General features: G+C 40.5%; 1 long non-coding RNA gene across 3 annotated transcripts; it reads right to left on the bottom strand.

Moving 5' to 3' along the window:
- Nucleotides 1-44: 44 nt before the first annotated feature.
- LOC140373908 (uncharacterized) lies at nucleotides 45-10697 on the bottom strand. 3 transcript variants are annotated; one of them, XR_011929051.1, is made up of 7 exons: nucleotides 10585-10697; nucleotides 5148-5214; nucleotides 4653-4697; nucleotides 3764-3784; nucleotides 2947-3171; nucleotides 2829-2871; nucleotides 45-1462 (listed from the first exon to the last, which is right to left on the bottom strand). It is a non-coding gene; the product is annotated as an uncharacterized lncRNA (long non-coding RNA). The 3 variants fall into 3 exon arrangements; XR_011929053.1 differs by lacking the exon at nucleotides 10585-10697 and adding an exon at nucleotides 9483-9497; XR_011929052.1 differs by lacking the exon at nucleotides 10585-10697 and adding an exon at nucleotides 8915-9076.
- Nucleotides 10698-20724: the final 10027 nt, after the last annotated feature.

Genomic DNA, 20724 nt, shown 5'->3' on the forward strand with positions numbered 1-20724 from the left:
TTCAATAATAATCGCTTGTACAAATACACAACCTGGCACAGAACTTGAAAACCAAATCTTGTTTAATGTTACAAAATCCAACCCCATACTTTTGTTTTTATACACAGGTTATAAATAATTGATAGAGTACTAACACTTCTCCCCATAGATCAATCAGAGTTTATAGTATATACATTAAGTTGGGAAAAAAATAATGTTTACATGCATTTAAACTATCCACACATGGGAACACATTTATTGAGATCATGGTGAAGTGATGAATAAAACTGGCAAATTATTATGATTATTATTATGATTATTGCAAAAATCAAATTGAAATGGTTTCGCTTACATTTGACACATTTGCATTACATTTTAGTGAAGACTTGTTGTGCTATGCTACAAGTATAAAACAAACAAACAAACAAACAAACATGTTACACTTATGAAAGAAACATGGGTTGGTGATTTAGATTCTGTGTAATTAAGGCCTGGACAGAGAACAGAGAGAGACTTGTATAACTCAGGGAGATACTTTGATCCAAACATGCATTCTCAGTGTTTGACTTCATTGTGATTTTTGTGTGAATAAAACTATATATTTGACCTACTACTGAACAGGAGAAGCAGCTACATCACCCCGGCAGGCATTTCCTTTATGTACAAAAGAAAGTGAGAAAGGCAGCCAGTGCCTTGAAACGAAAGCCTTTCATTAAAAGGGCATGTTTAATTCCCATTTAAATATATAAAAATTAAACTACGTGACATCCTGTCCTATACAAATGTGACTTCTATTTTCCCAAGAATGCCATTCAATCCATTTACCGTAATATCACCAGAATTCAAAGCCATTCAAAATAAAATACATGATTTTAAGCTTTGCAAGGTTCACGCTCTGTTCACATCTGTGTTCTTAATGTGGGGGCAGGTTTGGCTGTGTGTCGCTGCAGCTCAGTCAGTGGTAATGAGCAGGGCACAGAAGATGTCAAACTAGTGAATGAGAAATCGAGCATGGAGCTGGTCTGCTTTAACTCGGATTGGCCTGGTTTGTTTCAATAATCCAGGGCTTCTCCACAGGCAGCAAATATGGTTTTACAGCAATGGGAGTAATTCATTGTTCAGGTAGTGTACAGGGGGCTCTGGCTGTGCCAAATGATCCCTTTGACAAAATGAGCTCTACAAAGGCTTTAGATTCCTCAAGTAGAAACCAATTAGAAGGTTTCAATATGTTCTGAATGCCCCATGCAAAATAACATGTAGCAGATGACTGGGACAAAGTACAAATTGGCAAAGGTGAAACAGTAGCACGTGTTTGAGACAGAGAATTGAACAGGGTGCAGCAGGTTGTTGTGCAAAAAAGTCCATCCTGAGTCGAAAGTAGGCCATGACAAAGCATGACCCGCCTTATTTGCAAGTGTATACTCCCTCATCCAGGAGCTAAACTGCCTCTTTCTTGTCCTGGTCAATGGGAACAGAGTAAATCCTAAAACGAGAGCAGGTATTTAGTACAGTGTATGATTAAAGAATACTGAATCCATTTGAAACATGTATAAAGCAGAAGTGCTGAGGTGTTCTGGGACGCCGAGGCTTGTGGTGGTGGGCTGTGACAGGTGCAGCGTGACTGCAGTGCACACCTCATCCCCAGGTGGGACTTATAAACTGCCACTACTTTGTTGATCTAACAAGCCAGGGGTTGCTGTGTGATTAAGCCTCTTTTCAGCCGAGCGATCAGTCAGCACCAGCACATTCAGAGCTCACTGCAGCCCCGCGAGGCACTTGGTGAGCCTCCTGCACAAGAATCTAACCCTTGCATATTTACACTTACAATGCTTGTGCCATTTGTCAATCTGCAAAGACTCATTTGAACTCACAGACTGGGCCAACATTAACTCATTGGCCATTTTATTATCACATTATTATACCAAATATACCAGGCAACCTTCTGCAGTTTAATGAATGGCTATATTTTTCTTTTATAAGGATTCTGAACTTTGGAACAACCATTCAATAGATTATTTTTCTTTTAGATGCCATTAACACTGAAGTTTGTAAAAAAAAAAAAATGTATTATGCTTATGTACTATATTGATGCTACTTTTAAACCTAGAAATTGTAGATTTATCTGGCTTCACTGTGACATTTGATGTTGTATCTAATAAAATGGCCATTGAGAGTTCATTAGCAAGAAAAGAAAAGCACCTGATTACTCTCCAAAAAGCCATGTCCGAGCTAGCTGCTATTTAACAAACAACTGTGTAAATTGAATGGAGAAAGTGGTTGTTTACAACTGGTTTAGGCTGTTTCACTATCTGATTACTGTTGACAGAACGTTGACATGACGCCAGGAGGATGCATGTGTCCCTTCAGGTTTGAGTAGTTGAGTTTTCAGGGTAACGCTGTCATTTCAGAGCACACGCAAATGCTTAGAACAGGTTAGGTCCTGTCCCACTGGGTCTGCACACCCAAAGGCAAAGTCTTGAGGCTGTTGTTAGAGGTCTAAGATTCAAAAGGGGTTAGTGGCTTGTGAGTATTTACAGACCGTGTGGGGGACCTCGAGCTCAGATACTAATTACTAATCGTGTCCAGACGGGCCCAGATGGGTGGATGCTGGGTGCATCACCTGACTGTTTTGTTCTGTACTTTTCTTGCTGACAAGTGAAGTAGGGCAAATTGGCAAGGCGGCTCAAAAGCTGTTACCCACCTGACCGGTTCCGTCACTTGCAGGCTGACTGACTTAGCACAAGTACAATGTGCATACCTTTTGTACACACTTTTAGTTTGTTTCTTGACTGATTGACTAAACTGATCATCTGTAATATTTGAATAATGAATAGGAAGGAAATACTCACCCTTGCTGTTGTTTGTTCCTGTGTCTTCTCACTAAGATAATGGCTGTTAGAAAGGAAAATGTTTTTAAATTATTGAATGAAGGCAACTTAATTCTAATTTTTTCCCTCAAACACTCACCAATTACAGCAGCAAATGAAAGAGCCAAAGCAACCACCGCAACAATAATGATAATCATTGTTATCTGGTCTATAAAAGAGGAATAATAAAGCACTTGAATGAGAAATGTTATCTTAATGTTTGCTTATTTTACTTTGTTTGTTAGGCAAGCAAGAAAATCTTCACCTGATTCAGTGTCTTCTCCTTTGTCAGAACTCGGAAGGGTCTCTACAGGATCGTCAGTCGCTAAAAAGCATATTAAATAACTTTATAGTGCTTTACTTTGTCAATGCAATTGTTTTTTGTATGAGGAAAAAAGTGAGGTCCCTGCAATCATATGAAATGTAACTAAACATAAATGAAATGTCTGCATGTAATAAGTAATTAAATATAAGGCTTAATGAATTGTGGTGAGTCTGGGGCTAAGAGTCATAGCTGACCACAGGCTGCCGACAGTAAACAGCTTTGTAATTCTCTCAAACGTCCATCAGCGCCATGATGAGGAGTGACAGACAGAGGTGTGGGCAGAGAATGAGAATGCCAATGTCGATTAGCTGGCCAGCGGGACGGCAGCAATGTCAACATGTTCATCGGGCTTTCAGCAGAAGCCACGGCCCTCTCCAGGGAGCTAATTGATTCCATTCAGACTGCAATGGTGGAGAGAAGGGCAAGGCAACGGAGACTACATTGTCCACCCATCTCCTTCCACTACAAGAGCTATACACCGCTAATCTACAGACAATAATTGCTCAGGCCGTAACCTCTCTGCTCTTTCTTCACAAATGCTTCCTACTGCTCTGCGTGGCGCTTTTGGAACTCAAGGTGATAATAAACTTACTCGATTCCTCTTCATCAGAATCTGAAAGAGAAAAAAATGAAGTTAGCACAACCCTGCATTCATAAATATTAGTGGGAGACTATTATTGCATTGTTCAATTAGATTTTAGGGCATAATCTAAGGGTAATCAATGTACCTATCCAATATTCTGAACTTTGCACAGAGTTTTACATTCAAACCAAAGCCTTATTAAAAAGAGTCTATTATTCCCTGTGTTTTCTATAACAAATTATGTTTTGACTTAAATAAATGTCAAGTTTTAACCGAGTAGTTTTAAGAGCTCAGAAACTAGGCAAAACTCAAACATTGGTACATCCTATAGTGGCCTGGTATTTACTAAGTGGGTTTGTCCAGTTTGTTTTTGTTCACTAGTTCGCTTAAATGAGAAACTGTCCTTTTTATTGTTAGAGCAGTGCTTTTTTCTTATTATGCTATTCTAATGTAGAGCAGTGCAGTGTATAGATCAGAACAGTATCAGAACAGAGTTTGTTGTAATTTCCAATAATATATTTGGGCAATAGTTTTGTCATTATATTTATAACTTGATTTCGATACTAGAATCGATGATGATATTATTTTTGGACAATAATATGTTAATAACACAACATAAAAGTACTTTCTTTACGTTACTAAGTGATCTTATACAACGAGCCCAAGATCAGTCTAAAACATTTCAGGAAAGGTCCAATTTTGTCTTTATTTTTGCTCAAATGAATATCACATTTCGATTAGTAACTGATTTTTGATACTTTTGACAACCTAATTGGGAAAATGATCAAACTCTGCCCTAAATGTTTGTCTAGAAATATCAGCAGAATGTATCAGCTGCTCCAGATTCTAAAACATCGGCCATGAAAAAAAAACATTTCTACCAAATACTGATACTCACCACTACCAGATCCATCAAACTCATCAACATCGCCCTCCGAATAAGCTGTAAAAAAAAAAAAAAAAAAAAGCACAGTCAGCAGTTTTTAAATCAATAATTCTCCAAATAAAAAAATCAGGTCCACCCAATAAAAAACTGATTAGGGTCTGATTAGTACTTGGATGGTTGAAGGGGCAAATGGAGTGAATGAATAATGCCCTGTAAAGTGCTTGTCTCACTATATAAATCCATTGCATTGTTTTTATTATTGTATACACTTTTGTGGATCAGACTCCCCTGAATTTTCAATATCCATACATGAATTGATTTGCTTAATTTGATTTGTGTTATTGAAAGTGTGATTTTGAGCGACACATTAAAGGTGCAGTACAGAGGACACATAGTGCACCGATAGCACCTGTGTTGGGAGGTGAGGAAAACATGCCAGCGAAAGGATGCGGAGAGTGTGATTAGATGTTTATCGGCGTAAAGCGTCACAGAGAGATGAGAACATACCGGCAGCAGTTGGCAGCAGCAGCAGGCACAGGAGCAGCATTCGCATCATTCGCATCATCTTCAAATGCTGCGGGGAGGAAAGACACCGAGTTAAAAATACCTGGTTTTTAATATTCACTCATTGATGTGCGTGTGAAATCTTGGTTGTGTTAGTTAAGAGATTGTGACGGAAAAAAGCACTCTATTATTGGAGTTTTGAGTCGCAAATCAAATCAACACAATGCCACATTCTGCCTTATTCACGTTATATATATAAATATATAAAGCTGCACTATATAACCTTTCTGGAGAAGGGTCTGCTACATTCAACTTCTCTATCTCCAAGCAGATAACTCCACCACCCAAATTGCAGGTCAGATATGCGGGAAGGCAGGCCCGCTCACAGTGAGAATGCATGTTTTTTTTAGCAAAACTAACGATAATTGAATGAATGCAAAATAAATAAATGCAATACCATAGTGCTGAACATTGCAGGCAAAGCCATGACATCTCTATGGGGTGCACCTTCAAAGCTGCTCACTTATTGAGACATTTACCGTCACAATTCATTTGTCAAATCGGAAAATTACAAAACCCAAGTTTCGTAAACAGTTTCAGCCCGTTTCAGAAAGTGTGCGAATGCAAATGTAGATTGTAATCTGAGGTAGCTCTGACAGAGAGGTCAGTGAATAGACACCTTATTTCCCACAGAGCTCAGCGAAAAGTGGATACTGGTCCCGTCAGCAAATTATTCCACTTTTTTTCCATTATCTTTGCAAAAAAATTCCCCCTGAGGATTAGCCATACAGAAAGCAAATCCTAAATGCAAAGCTATTATAGTAAAAATATAACATCCTTTATCATGGCAGCGTATTTCTGGCTATTGTTCTTATGGTGAAATCCTCTAATTTCCTTAAGGCACCAGGCTCCAATCTGCAATGTCCCAACACTGCAAAAACACGAATCGCAGATGTTTTTCCAGGCTGGTAAACAAAGCCCCAGCTGTAGCAAACACAATGCGACTGTGATATTTTTAAAGTGCAGCGCATGGGAACGACCCCTGCCCAGGATTTAGCAGAATTACGTACGAAGTCTGGCACGATATCAAGTACCAGATACTCACCTATCAAGATGCTACATGCACTGAACTTCGGGCCAAATGTTTAGACTTTTTCCTATGCCTATTGTGTCCTGGCTTCCTCTATGGTACCTGGTAATGACATCGTGGGAAGAAGGAGGTGGCATGCATTGTTAAGATACACGGACTTAGGAAGAACAGTCAGCCCTGCTCCTCTAAACACCTACGCTGTATCAGTGTATCATTTCCTTCTCTTAATATCACAGTTATGGAAGTGCTGCAGTCTCACACACACATAGAGGTATACGCAATAGACTAAACAGTGCAATGGAACCACCTTATAATTTACATCCAGGAGTATTTCACGGGATTTTCTACCATTTTTGCCAATATTACTGACCAGGCTGCAAGATTTATCGCCATTGACAAGAAATCACAATTTGAATGGGAGAAACAGTAAATATATTTTCAGGGCAGAACACATGTGCACATAATATTATTTTCTTATATTGTGACAAAAAAAACAGTTTTACAATTTGCACGCCTGGTAATTAGCACATTTTCTGCTGAATGTCTCTCCCCACTCTTCACAGCCTTTTCCCCCCTGTTATTTCCGTCCTTGCAAATACGAGTAGGGATGTCACGATATCAAATTTTATGATCACGGTGAGAAATACATGACAATTTAACGATTATTGACGATTATTGCTTCACACAATTGGCTGTTTTTGTTACATTAACTTAATTTTGTCATTGAGAAATTTCAGATAAAAAGCAGTTCTGAACACTGAAATGCATTTTTGGACTGAATTAAAAATAATAAAAAATGTGGCTTCTTAAATTGTCACTGTTTTTATTGCTACATAGTTCTTACGATTATATTGTGACCTGAAAAGTATCCCTATATTATGTACAAACATGAAGTACTTGTAGTAGTAATTTCACTTAGATGGAAATACCTCTGACTTCTGAAGAAATACAGAACGGAAACTTTTGAGGCCTGGTCCGGGGAGGCAGGCACTATTTACAGTCTAGTGTTTCAGAAGAAATGTAATGTAAGTTAGATGTTATGATTGCTTTTACTTTATTTAACACCTAAACCACCTTATTTTATTAAAACACCTTTTCTTGTTTAAAACCCCGTCTCAGACTTTTGCACAGCACTGCATAATCCTAATTTCCCTCGCTCAGTTTCTCAATTTTAAGACAATGCTGACCTGTAGCGTGAAGCAGAAACAGGATTACTTTGGTGCCGAACTAGAATAATAGAATAAAAACAGTTTTAGCTGGTCCTAGAGAGAGATGTTAATCATAAAACCAAAGCTGATTGGAAGTAGAGAGTGCAGACTGTTCGGGCCTTTAGAATAGCTGCAGTAAATCTCATGACGCAAACAGCCCAAGACGCCGCAAATAAAAATCCCCTTCTGTATCCAATTTGCTTTTCAGACTCGCTTTGGGTGAAATAATAAGCTGATCCAATTTGGGAAATATTTATCAACCCAGTCCACTGCGCCTGTATCAAAACGCCTCCTGACGCTTGTATTATTTTTCAAATTGGGTAATATATTCTTGTACATTTGAATGCCGATTGAATTTGCTCTTTGATACCAGACTCAATTTGCCACGTACGATAATCGGTTCACGCGGGTTTATGATGTGGAGGTGCCAGCTGCTGTCCCCGGGCGAAAGGCTGGAGGTAAATAGTATAATAAGAGATAGAAAAAAGGGATGTGATCTGAAAAACTTGGGAGCAATTCTTCCACAAAGCGGTTTGACAAAGAAGTGCTGCTGCAGGCCTGTTTCATTCTGCAGATTACATTTCTCTAAACCTCTCACCTGTCAGGGCGAGGATAGGTCTTTCAACAGCGTGCAGTCGTCCCAAACTACAAATGAGGGTTTTTTTTCACAACCTAGAAAATACTGTACTTTTTTTTACCGCAAGTTCCACCTATTTAAAGAAAGGTTAGTTTCTCCAGATCTGGACACTATATCTTGCAAGAGAGAAACATGCCTTTGCAATAGGGCTGGACGGTTTAATATTCCAGTATATTCCTCCAAACTCTGATCTCTGCACCAAACAGCATGCTTGTACTGACTGACCGTATTGGCTGTGAACCTGTCATGAAAAAGCACCAAGCCGATCATTGAGGATTTGAAATGATTGGCTCTTGATTCAGTTAAAAGTCTGTTAATTGCAGAGCCCTAATTTGCAGTGTAACAATAAAGATGACACGCAAACACCAAATTTATTTATTCCCTTCTATTAAAAAGTTGTCAGATACTCCCACACCCTATTGCCTATTTACAAGCAGCTGATGTGTGTTGCAGGAAGACAGTGCAAAGACAGTTACTATTTTATCCGGTCCTATTTGGTTAGTGACACAAAGCAGCCACTGTGCACCACACTAACACGAGTGATAAAAAGGCAATAATACCAGCAGATAGCAGAATTACCAGAGTTTAAATCCTGCGGCAAATGTGCACGGAAAATTGTCAGAAAAAATGTTTCAAGAGATAATAATCGCAGGTCATTTGCAATTCATTGCAAATGCATTTTATTAAAACATAAATTTACTGAAGTTCAGTTAACTGAAAGAAATTCAATTGAATTGTTTAGTCATTTGAGGCATTTAGAGAGTTGTTTATCCAAGTAACTGTATTTTTCTTAGCTAACGTTAATGACAAGGAAATAAAGAGAAAAACACAGTACCTCAGTTGTCGGAGAGCATAACAGTGCAATCTGCAGCTGCTAAACAATGAAGCAGCTACTCACAATGCAAAAAGGTATGTGTGTGAGACCAGGCCAGCCTGAGGCCAAGCAGCAAAACGACTAAGAGGATATGAGAGTGCCTGACTGTCACAATAGGTCCTTGGAGACAACTCTATACACCAACCCCCAGATGACAAATCATTCAAAACAAGCAGTGCTTGCCAGTGAAACAAATCCCAATAGAAGAAATACCAGATTATAAAAAGGAGACAACATCCCAACTTTACGCCTTTATCAGATTCAGACTGATACTAAGCTGTTGTTTTGTTAACATGCCTCTTTAATCAGGTCATATTCCACACATAGTCTGCTTAAGAGGTCAAAAGTTAAGCACATATTATTGCATTGCAAAATTCTGCAATTGGCTTCACAAAATGTTTCTCAATGTTTCTTTCGTGTTCTCAACAAATCTTTGGTACAATAGGTTTAATTATAAAAACTTATGTGAAAGACAAATGCATATTGACATATAGATATAAGGTCGTTGACAGTTTTAAGAAAAACTCACCAAGGCTCAGTGTCTCTCAAACCTTCAGTCTGGTAATAAAAACACTGACAGTTAGTGCGTGGGCCAGGCTCTGCATCTCAGCTCATTCTGTGCTCTTCACGGGAAAACACCTCCGTTTATTGCGCTGCAGCAGCAGTTGCGTGAACGCCAGTGACTCTCTTAAGAAGTACATAGGTAATGCTATAGCAGCCGACTCAGCACGTGTTGAAAGTTCCGTTTTCATCTAAACGGTGACAAATTACAAGCGCTGCTTTTCAATCATAGCAGGTAATGAAATGTTTCAACCCTGACGAGATGCGTGTGTGTGCAGACAGAGCAGCAGGTGCTGACGTCATGGACTTTTGCAGGCGCGCTCATTTACACCTTTACAACTAAACCTTTACAACTAAACCTTTACAACTAAACCTTTACAACTAAACCTTTACAACTAAACCTTTACAACTAAACCTTTACAACTAAACTTTTACAACTAAACCTTTACAACTAAACCTTTACAACTAAACCTTTACAACTAAACCTTTACAACTAAACCTTTACAACTAAACTTCGTGTTATTCCGTCCTCTGTGTGGGCGTTTGCTGCAGTGGAACAATGCACTTGTTCCCGCGGCCCAGCTGTGCCTCAGGATTTGGTGAGTGTCATGATTTATAAGCAGGTTATTTACTATGCATTAAAACGCAATGGGGGCACAGATAGGTCACTGGCAAGAGGTTTAAGTATGCAGCGCATTAGTCCAAATGTTGTCCATTCAAACTCAGTGCTTTATTTGCTCTGGCTGACAGCACATTTATTATCCTGCTTTGCTTGGCCCTCTCAAGTCTCAACACTTTTAGGGAGGGGCAAAGCTTTAGTTAGACAAGAGCTTCTAATCTACACACAGTTGTAGATGGTTGCGGTTAATAATTGCTCGAGAAGTTTACAGTCTTCTCTTCACCAACAGAACAAAATGTAAAAAATATAGGCATTTATTACATTGGACTATATTTTTCCTTGGCGTCTTACTTTTTTTGGTAGATTAATTTAGGTCTACATTTGTATTGTATTGCCCTGATGCACAGATCTACATAGAAAATGAAAGTGTTTGATAAAAACGGCCACTTACTTGAGATAACGTGTTGTGTTGGAGAGTGGCTGTCAGTGCTGGTATGTCGCTCCACGCCAGATCCTTGTTGTCATGAGTCTGTCAGTCTGTGCAGGTTAACACAGGTGTACTCAGGAGGAACCAGGAACTATAGTGGCTGCCTCTTGGTTGCAGTTTGTAACGTGACACCGCTTATGTTGGTGTTTCAAGCGTGCGCACTGTGCGCTCTTGGAAACATCATACCTGCTCATAATAGACAGGTAAATAGTACACGTTTTATGTAAACCACTTTAGCTGCTCTTGTATCCCATTTGTCAGGCTATTACATATGTGGCATGTCAGGGGTGTTTTAACTTTGGGAGTGTCTACAGAGCCGCGGCACGCGGCCGAAACTGCTAGGCTATTTGACCGCTCCGGGTTAGGGTCAGGGTTAGGGTTAGGGTTAGGGTTACGGTTACGGTTAAAGTTAGCCATGAGGCTATATGGCTCCTGAAACTTCTGGGCTATTTGACCGCGCCGCAGCTCTTTAGCCACGGCCACTTTAACTTTAGCTGTTACTGTTTAAAACCCAATCAGAGGACCAACAACGCCACTTGGGCATTAATGGGCCCAGGACCATATTGAAAACATTAAAAGAAAGGCGCACAGACTCGTTGTTGACAAGAGGCACTTACACATTTTTAATACAGAATATGATTTATTTATGAATACGTTTTTTCTATGATCAATAAGGTTCTTAATAAAAACATTGGTCTCAGTGAAATTACAGTTATCCAGTAGGAGGCTCAATTCTACTGTATTTGCTTAGTCAAATCCAAGTGGCAACTTTTTTTGAACATGCAGTGTATTAAGTATCTGATCCGACCCTCACTGCCCTCACAAAGTCACACATCCAAATGAATCCTTAATCGGTTAATGTAGGGTAAAAAAATCTTGACTAAGAGACCAAAGGGTTACAGCCCTTTAGAGAATTCCTATGACTTAGAAGAAATTTAACCCACTGTTACCACCTCTATGCTGTGGGTTTGTTTCACAGCCTCAACCGTTTGCTCAGTGAATCTACCTTCCCTCTCCATTTTTCACACCACAACTGTTCTGTCAAGGCCAGAGAATCTTTTTTTTAAACGGAGAAGTAGTGTGTTTTCCTCTAAATCTATGGATGGTTATACGCTTGGACCTATCGCTTCACATTCTCCTTATGCAGTGGCCTTGATGAGCTCAGTGTAGAAGTTCAAAATGCATTAATAGTATGCAAACAGTATGTTCTTTTTGAATGTATAAAAATGGTTGTGCATGGAACGATGGTTCTGTAATTGAACTAACAGACTTATGGTATTTTTTTTAACTGCAGTACATAAATATTCAAGCCAATTTAATTAAAGTGAGGAAGGCAGCAGGACCTGACGGCATCAGCCCCAGGCTCCTTAAGTCCTGCGCAGATGAACTGTGTGGAGTTATGGAACATGTCTTCAACATGAGCCTGAAGCTGAGGGTGGTACCACAGGTCTGGAAGACCTCCTGTCTGGTACCTGTGCCTAAGACACCGCGCCCCAAAGACCTCAACAGCTTCAGGCCAGTGGCTCTCACGTCCCACCTGATGAAGACACTGGAGCGGCTGGTCCTGGACCACCTCCGCTCCACCGTGAGCTCAGCCATGGACCCGCTGCAGTTTGCATATCGGTCTGGCATCGGAGTGGAGGACGCCGTCATCTTCCTGATGCACCGCTCTCTCTCTCACCTAGAAAAGCCTGGCAGCTCTGTGAGGATTCTGTTCTTCGATCTCTCCAGTGCCTTCAACACCATCCAGCCGCTGCTCCTGAGGGACAAGCTGGAGACGGCTGGTGTGGAGTATGACCTGGCAGAGTGGATCCTGGACTACCTCACAGACCGACCCCAGTTTGTGAGAGCCCGGAACTGTGTGTCTGACACTCGGACCTGCAGTGTGGGGGCGCCCCAGGGCACTGTCCTCGCGCCCTTTCTCTTCACCCTTTACACTGCAGACTTCAGACATGACACGGACAGCTGTGTCCTGCAGAAGTTCTCTGATGACTCTCCCATCATCTGACTCATCATGGACGACGATGACGCGGAGTATAGAGGACTGGCGCAGGACTTTGTGGACTGGTGTCAGCGGAACCACCTCCTCATCAACGCGGGGAAGACCAAGGAGATGGTGGTGGATTTCCGCAGACGCCACCCCACTGCCCCCTCACCAGTGAACATCCAGGGACGGGACATTGAGAGAGTGGACTCATACAAGTACCTGGGTGTTCATCTGAACCACAAACTGGACTGGACTCATAACACAGACGCACTGTACAGGAAGAGCCAGAGTCGGCTCTACCTCCTGAGGAGACTCAGGTCTTTTGGAGTGACAGGGCCACTCCTGAAGACCTTCTACGACTCTGTGGTGGCATCAGCTCCTGTAGGTGTGGCCTGCTGGAGCAGCAGCATCACAGAGAGGGAGAGGAAGAGGCTGGACAGAGTCATCAAGAAGTCCAGCTCCGTCCTGGGCTGTGCTCTGGACTCGGTGCAGGAGGTGGGGGACAGGAGGGTCCTGGCTAGATTCACATCTATGCTGGACCATGAGTGTCACCCCCTGCAGGACACTCTCTCCGCTCTGGAGAGCAGCTTCAGTGAGAGACTGATCCACCCTCGCTGTGTGAAGGAAAGGTTCCGTAGGTCTTTCCTTCCTGCTGCTGTCAGACTTTATAACAAACACTGTTAGTACTGAACACTCGCAATACTGACCTAACCATGTGCAATTCTGTCATATGTGCAATTGCTGTTGGAATTCATGTGCAATTCATGTGCAATTACTGTGAAATTCATGTGCAATCTATGTGCTGTCGTGACACATATTCATGTGCAATTACTGTCGTGATCACATGCAATGGTATTTATGTATTTATTTATTTATTTGTCTATGGGAGTTTTTTTATTTATTTATAGGAGATCTTCTACTGAAAGTGTTTTTCAGACTTCCTATAAGTGATCTGTTCTTCTGTATCTACCTCTGTATCTACCTGCGTTGCACCAATGAAATTTCCCCATGTGGGACAATAAAGGAATATCTTATCTTATCTTATCTTAATTTATAATGTCAATACAACTGTGCTTGTTTTAGGCAAATGGTCTCCTGCTGCAGCTTTGCTCTGCTCTGAGGAGAGGCAAAGAAAAAATGACATGAGAGGAATGTCTAAGTGTATTAAGATGGACTTCCTTTGGCCGCAGAGTGATATATACTTCTAGATGTGCTGCTGACTGTGTGGAACTGTAATGAGGATGATGACCTCATTGTGCAGTCAGAATCAGATTTCCCTCTGGCAGACGCAGAGACTCTGATGATCCGCCCAGAGCAAACAAACACCTAAGGATAGTCTTCAAGATAACTCTTTATGAGGAAAGGATTTTTAAGCTCATTTCTAGGTAAAGATGGAGCAACCCAAAGCGTCCTTAGATGAAGGAGGAAGATACAAGGGTCTGCGGGCCAAATGAGGCCCTCACACTGGCCCAAATGTTCAAGATAAATTGTGATAAATCCTCTACTATCATAATTGCAACGACAAACATTGTTGTCTGACACAACAGCATTAAGTGTCCTGAACTAAGGTGTGGTGGCAAAGTCAATTGTAGACATTAAAAGTTTTGTTCTGTCTTACAAAAATGCTGAAATCATTATCTAGTAAAACCATTGAAGGAAAGAAAAGGTAAGATAGTACTGAAATATTTCAAGAATTAAATATGGTATATATTTCAATATTGTATTCTCTTGTTTTTGTTTGTGGCATGTTAAAACCTCTCCCTGGTTAGATTGTAATACAATTCACAATAAAAAATTTTCAATTTTATAATTTTTTCAAAATGTAAACACATACAACACGAAAACAAAGAACACAACACAGAGCACAAGTAAACAACATCAAGTAAACAGTAACAAAACATAAAACGGAAGTTATGGCACAACAAATGAGTCCATTTTAATCCAGAGGCTGTTCAAAAGATCATAAATTATGTCCGAATGTATTTTGTTCCGTTCTTCGAATGTCAGCCACAATCTGGGTTTAGTCTGTGATTGTTGGTACTGTTTGAGTCATCAGTTTTTTGTACTGGCCTTCCTTCCTGCTGCCAGGATTATGCTTCAAAGGTATCCATCCACTGTGTCCAGGGCAGGGGTTTTTAGGTCTAAATACATAGTGGGATGGTGGTGTCAAAGACTGTAGCACTTTACCAATCTCAGTCCAATTTCTTTGAACATCAGGATAGTCCCAAAAAACATGGTAATGGTTTGCCTCCTGCATTTGGAATTCCCTTGTGGAATTCCTAGGGACAAGTTTAAAGGTGCCACAACATGCTTTTTTCACGTTTCGTAGTCTATCCTAAGTATATAATTGATAATAATAAGGGTTGTGCAACACCCTTAACATAATAGTTAAGAAATATCACCCAGACCTTGGACCCCCTCACCAACCCGGAAATGCAAACGGCTTGGTTTGATATTCGCCCCCACCCTTGCGAAGATCGATCTGGCTCCCCCGCCCAACCCGTGACGTAGTCTCAGAGCGATCGGATAGAACTTCTCTCCGTTTATTTTTATTTCCCGGTTGCTGCATCAACTGCCACATCAACCTTCACCATTGTGATAATAGTAAAGAGTGCGATATCATTAATGAAGTTTTGGGCCTCTTTGAGCCGTGTTTCGTCGTAAATCGAAGCAGAAAAACTCCAGGCTTGTAGGGAGACACGAGCAGCGCGGAGCCGGGGGGAAGGGGGCGGGAGGCGGCAGGCGGGAGGGGGAGGCGGGTGGAGAGGGGGGAGGGTGAAGGTGAGGGGGGATGATGACGCGTGCCTGTGGTTATGACGTGGTCTTGTAGACACCCCCGTCAGTTTGGAGATTCGAGGAAAGGAGATAGTCTGTAATATAGCTAAACACTGCGGAATCAATCAAGATTGACGGTGTAACACGCTGTAGTATGGACTAGACCCGATTGATTGACACCTGATAAACCTTGACCATCTTTTTTCAGCTTTGTCAGGTAAATTAAATGTAATGGCTGTAATGATCCGCTCCTACTGGTTTACTACTACATTGTCTGAATCTGGGATGCCATTTGTTGTGAATAGATTTAGATTCATTTAGAAAGCATTTTCAGCTTTAAAACTGTGCTTTTTGATATGTTATGCAACGTGTAATACATTCAATTTGAAACAATAGTGTTATGCCACATTATGTTATGACACATTACATTAAAAGTGTAGTTGTCATAAGAAACAATGGGTTATTTTGAATATAGAACAAATGTTCAAACAAAAATAAAAAAGGAAATGGTCAGTGAGAATTCCAAAGAATTAGAATTTGCACTGACCATATAATTTTGCATAACACACAAGTAGTCCAGTCATATGCTGTGAGCATCACCATAGCATCAGATAAACACATGCTCAGCTGCTGCGAGTCTAGAATTGAGGGACAAGTTTCCACTTAGAGCGAAATATGCCTATGCAAACACATCAGATTCAAAAGAATTTGAGAATCTGATGAAAGGCCATCTTGTGGAATCACTGATCTAGTTGTATATTCAGTATTTTTGTTTTCTAAATCTCTCCTAAAGTTAACTTACATTCGGCTATAGCTGAATATTAGTTAGTGAATTAGCTGTGAATTTATTTTTGTTTCTTTGTTGCATATTTGTAACTCGCAATAGAAACATAATATTTTTTGCTATTGTTTTCCTGACAAATTGCTTAATCTTTCTTTTCTTAGCACTGTGATTTAAAACGGCCATTACCACATGCACTGCTGGCTGCTGCTTGTCTGAATTTCTGCTTTTTCAACTATTGCTTTAATGATTTTGTCACAGCTACTATGATAAGGTGATACTAAATTACTTTAAAGTACAATCTGCTTGTTTTGATAGAGTCAATAAAACTGCAGCTTTTGAGCTTAACTAAACCAAATAAAGACAGATATGCATGTGCACCATTATGTTTTGAAGACGCTGCCATGTAAAACCTAATAATACATACCTTATTTATTCTACCACAATAATGACTCATTAATGACTTGGCCAAACTTGCAGAGGTTTCAACGGTGCAGGTGGCATGAGTAATCGCAGGCTCACAGATTTATTGTTCACTTGTTCACCGTAGAGAGCATTGAGCTTATCCCTAACTATTATGATTCATTATTGTGTGTAGATTTGTGAGAAGTCATGGGATAAGGGATGTACTGAGCTGTGTAACTGTCATCACAGCCGTCTTGTGAGTCTCATGCCCAGAGGGAGAGCGCTGCGCCCTAAGGAGAGGTACACAGAGCTGGTTCGGCTGGGTTGGGACGCTTACTCACTAGTTGTTTATTTCCACTGTGCATTCATCATGTGACTTCATCTGAGTGGTTCCTTATAGATCTGGACACAACTAAAAGCATTTTATTCCAGTAAAGTATTATTGTGTTTCTGTCAATACCAGATTTTCTGATGTGCGATACCAGATTTTCACTTTCAGTCAGATTGATCGATACTGGTTCTGATCACACAATTTACTGTCAAAACCATTGCTTTACATGCCCATTTAATAATAGGTCAATTTGGTTAATAAATTATAAATAAGGTATGTCATACCACTGGAGTGGTGCACACTTAGCGAAGCGGTGCTCATATATATGAATCAGTATAAGGAAAAGTTGTATTGAAAATATTACAGAATACCTTTTGAAAGTAATAAGATATTGATTCAGGTTGGTATTGTTGCTGGAAATTAATCCTCTGGTATTAAAACTATAGACACTTTGGTTGCAGTTCTCAGTTCTATAGCTGAGACCAAAGTTCAGCTCGGCAAATTATCATTTTATACATTTAAGGGACAAATGTTTGAAAACCTACTCTTTCACTCCGGTCCAAGCATAAACCAAAAGTCTCTCTATGACATTGTCTGTTTGGAACAATCTCCTTTACCTGTGGTAATGTCAGTCCACTGTAACGTGCTTTGTCTGGAACATATTTGACAAAATCAGAATCACGGATTTATTCCTCCTCAACTTTTTATCAGAATATACAAAGTACAATTCCTCCTGTTTGATTGTCAGTTCGACAAGTTAGAATTAGGCTGTTTAATATTTATTTTAATACATTTGAATAAATACAACTGGAACAACTAACTGTCCTTTTATCTTGAACCTTTTAGTTTGCATAATGGCTGCTGTTTCTCTTTTTGGCACTGCTCTGCCAGCCAAAGAAGCCATTATGAGTAGTGTGGTGCTTCCTGCCCCTGCTCAGTGCGCCGCGCTCAGCTAAAACCCCTGTGCCCTTCCCGTGTGGAGAGCTGTCAGTGTGATACAGGGTTTGTCCTGGACACTGACATTTGTGTACCTCTCTCCCAGTAAGGCCACAAAGGCAATGGTTACCACAGCAACCAGACCTTTTGGGCAGATGAAAGATGCACCAAAAACATTTTTTTTGACCCCTGCCCACAAAAAATACAGTAGCTTTCAGCTATGAATGACCCAGACAAACCAGTATTGTTAGAGTAGTGGCTGTACCAAATGGCCAATGCCTGATCTTGTCAGATCTCAGAAGCAAAGCGGGGATGGTTCTGGTTTGTGCTTGGATGGGAGACCGCAGGAAAGCCAGGTGACACAGGAAGTGGTACTGCACACTGTTATTGTGTCCTTGGGCAAGACACTTCTCCCACTTTGCCTCTATTGTCCAAGTTTTTTGGTCTATGAAAGAGTGTGTTTGTGAGAATGAATGCACGACAATGGATGCAAATTAGCGCATGGCTACAATCCGGCATGTTCATTAACATGCACTGTCCTGACTAAATAATAAGAAGATGCTTTTTGTCACAGACAAAGCCAACACGTGTGTTCACTGTGGTTCCATTGAGGTATCCCTAATATGTAGGCGTTTGGGGCGACAATAGACAGAGTACACATGTCTGATTCACATTATATCCAGTTGAAATTGTTTCTTTATTTTTTGTCTTTTTAACTGAACGTATACACATTTACAATCTACAACACTAATGCAGAGTACATAAAACAGGGTTAGAGAAAAGGAGCACAAACTTTTCTGGTGAATGGTTTGCCACTTGCTTGTGTCCTTGGAGATATTACTGCTTTGCTTTGAAAGTTCCATTGTATGGTATTCAACTTAAATATCCCTGCACCCACAAGCAAATGATGCCACCAGGCCAAGTTACAGGTCAAATCTGAGGGGAATGCATATTTTAGCTATAAGGCCGTAGTTATTTTATTACTTGGTTTACGGATCCGCCGCACTTAGATTATTGATGTATACAATATAAATAAAATTAATTTTTCAATCTTTTTTTATAAAGTACCGCCGACAACACAAAATAGCATTAAATGAAATATAAAAAGCGGCATTTAGTCAAAAGATAAGAGCGCATGAAGCGTGACGGAGCAGCTCCATCCCTGCACCGTCCCGGCGAGAGCGCGCGCGCCCGTTTCCTTGTAATTGAATACTTGTAAACTAGCTAGGTTTAATACATAACAGTTCAATCAATTAATCAATCAATCACATTTTATTTGTAGGGCGCAATTCTTACAAAAATGAAATTGAAAGTGCTTTACAACATAAAAACACATTAAAATAGTAAAAAAACAGATAAAAGTGTTTCAGTCATGTGTACAGCCAAACAAAACATTTAAACACCGCTGGTGAAGGAAGGCTGTTCCAGACCTTTGCCACATAAAACTGGAACACAGATTCCCCGTGTCTGGTCTTGACTCTAGGCACCAGCAGGAGGCCAGTCCTTGAGGTCCTCAGAGTTCAAAGTGGTTCATATGGCAATGTGTCAGGGATGTACTTTGGTCCTAGGCCATGGGGAGCCTTGTACACAAGTAAAGCTGCTTTAAAGTCTATTCTCTGAGCCACAGGGGCCAGTGCAGAGACCTGAGAACAGGACTAATGTGATGGTACTTCCTGGTTCTGGTCAGGACCGAGCAGCAGCGTTCTGGATGTACTGCAGCTGTTTTACAGCTGGTTTGGAGAGGCCAGTGAGCAGCCGTTACAGTAGTCTAATCTACTGGAGACAAACGCATGGCCTGTCAGGTTTGGACACTTTTTTTTAATTTTGGCAATGTTTTTCAGATGGAAAAAGCTATGTTATTGAATTGATGTAGCTGATGAAATCAGGTCTGAGTTCGTTATTACTCTTACATTTTTACTTTATTTACAAATTTTAGAGAGAGAGGCTCGAGGTGATTGCTAACATTTGTTCTATGTTTCTGTGGGCCAAATACAATGATTTCAGAGTTCAGTTGGAGAAAGTTGTTTTGCATCCACTCACTGATCTGTTGAATGCAGTAACAGAGTGAATCGGCTCGTCCATATTCACCTGTCATCAGTGAGACATAGATCTGACGGCAGCATGTACAGATTGAACAGAAGGGGTCCAAGGATTGACCCTTGGGGCACCACACAGGTCAACACCGTATTCAGAGACTAAGTATTTCCTGTGTTAAGGTAGGACTTCAACCAATTTAAGGCCTTACCCCACTAAGTCTTCTAATCTCTGTAGAAGGATGCTGTGATCGACAGTGTCGAATGCAGCACTGAGATCCAGCAAGACTAAAACAGAGACCTTACCAGCATCATTGTTTAGACGTGTCACCTTAATGAGAGCCGTCTCAGTGCTGTGATGCGATCTAGAACCAGACTGGAAGACATAAAAGGAGTCACTTATTGAAGGAACTGAATAAGCTACAAACCTATAAACTATAAGCTATAAACAACTTTTTCAAGGACTTTTCCCAGGAACGGCAAATCTAAAATGGGTCAATAGTTGTTTAGTATCGTGGCATCAAGGCTAATCTTCTTTAGCTGTGGCTTAATAACCGCAGTTTTCAAGGCCATTCGGAATATTCTAGTTTTAAGTGACATCTTGACTATTTTAGTAAGTGGAGCTGACAAATTATTTAGTACAGACAGTTAAAAGTCGAGTGGGCAACATGTCAAGGCAGCAAGTAGAAGAACTCGGAATGACGACTGTCTCTTGGACAGTAAGCCACAGGTGCAAACTGAGTCAGCGGTGTGTTTAACTGGTTGTTGAATTGTTATTTGCACCATGGGATTTATGGTATTCTTAATGTTCTGGACCTTGTCATTAAAGAAAATGGCAAACTCATTGCACTTAGAC

Source organism: Eucyclogobius newberryi, unplaced genomic scaffold (assembly GCF_026437365.1).
Source record: "Eucyclogobius newberryi isolate DKJ021-1_F unplaced genomic scaffold, fEucNew1.0.hap1 SCAF_3, whole genome shotgun sequence".
NCBI lineage: Eukaryota > Metazoa > Chordata > Actinopteri > Gobiiformes > Gobiidae > Eucyclogobius > Eucyclogobius newberryi.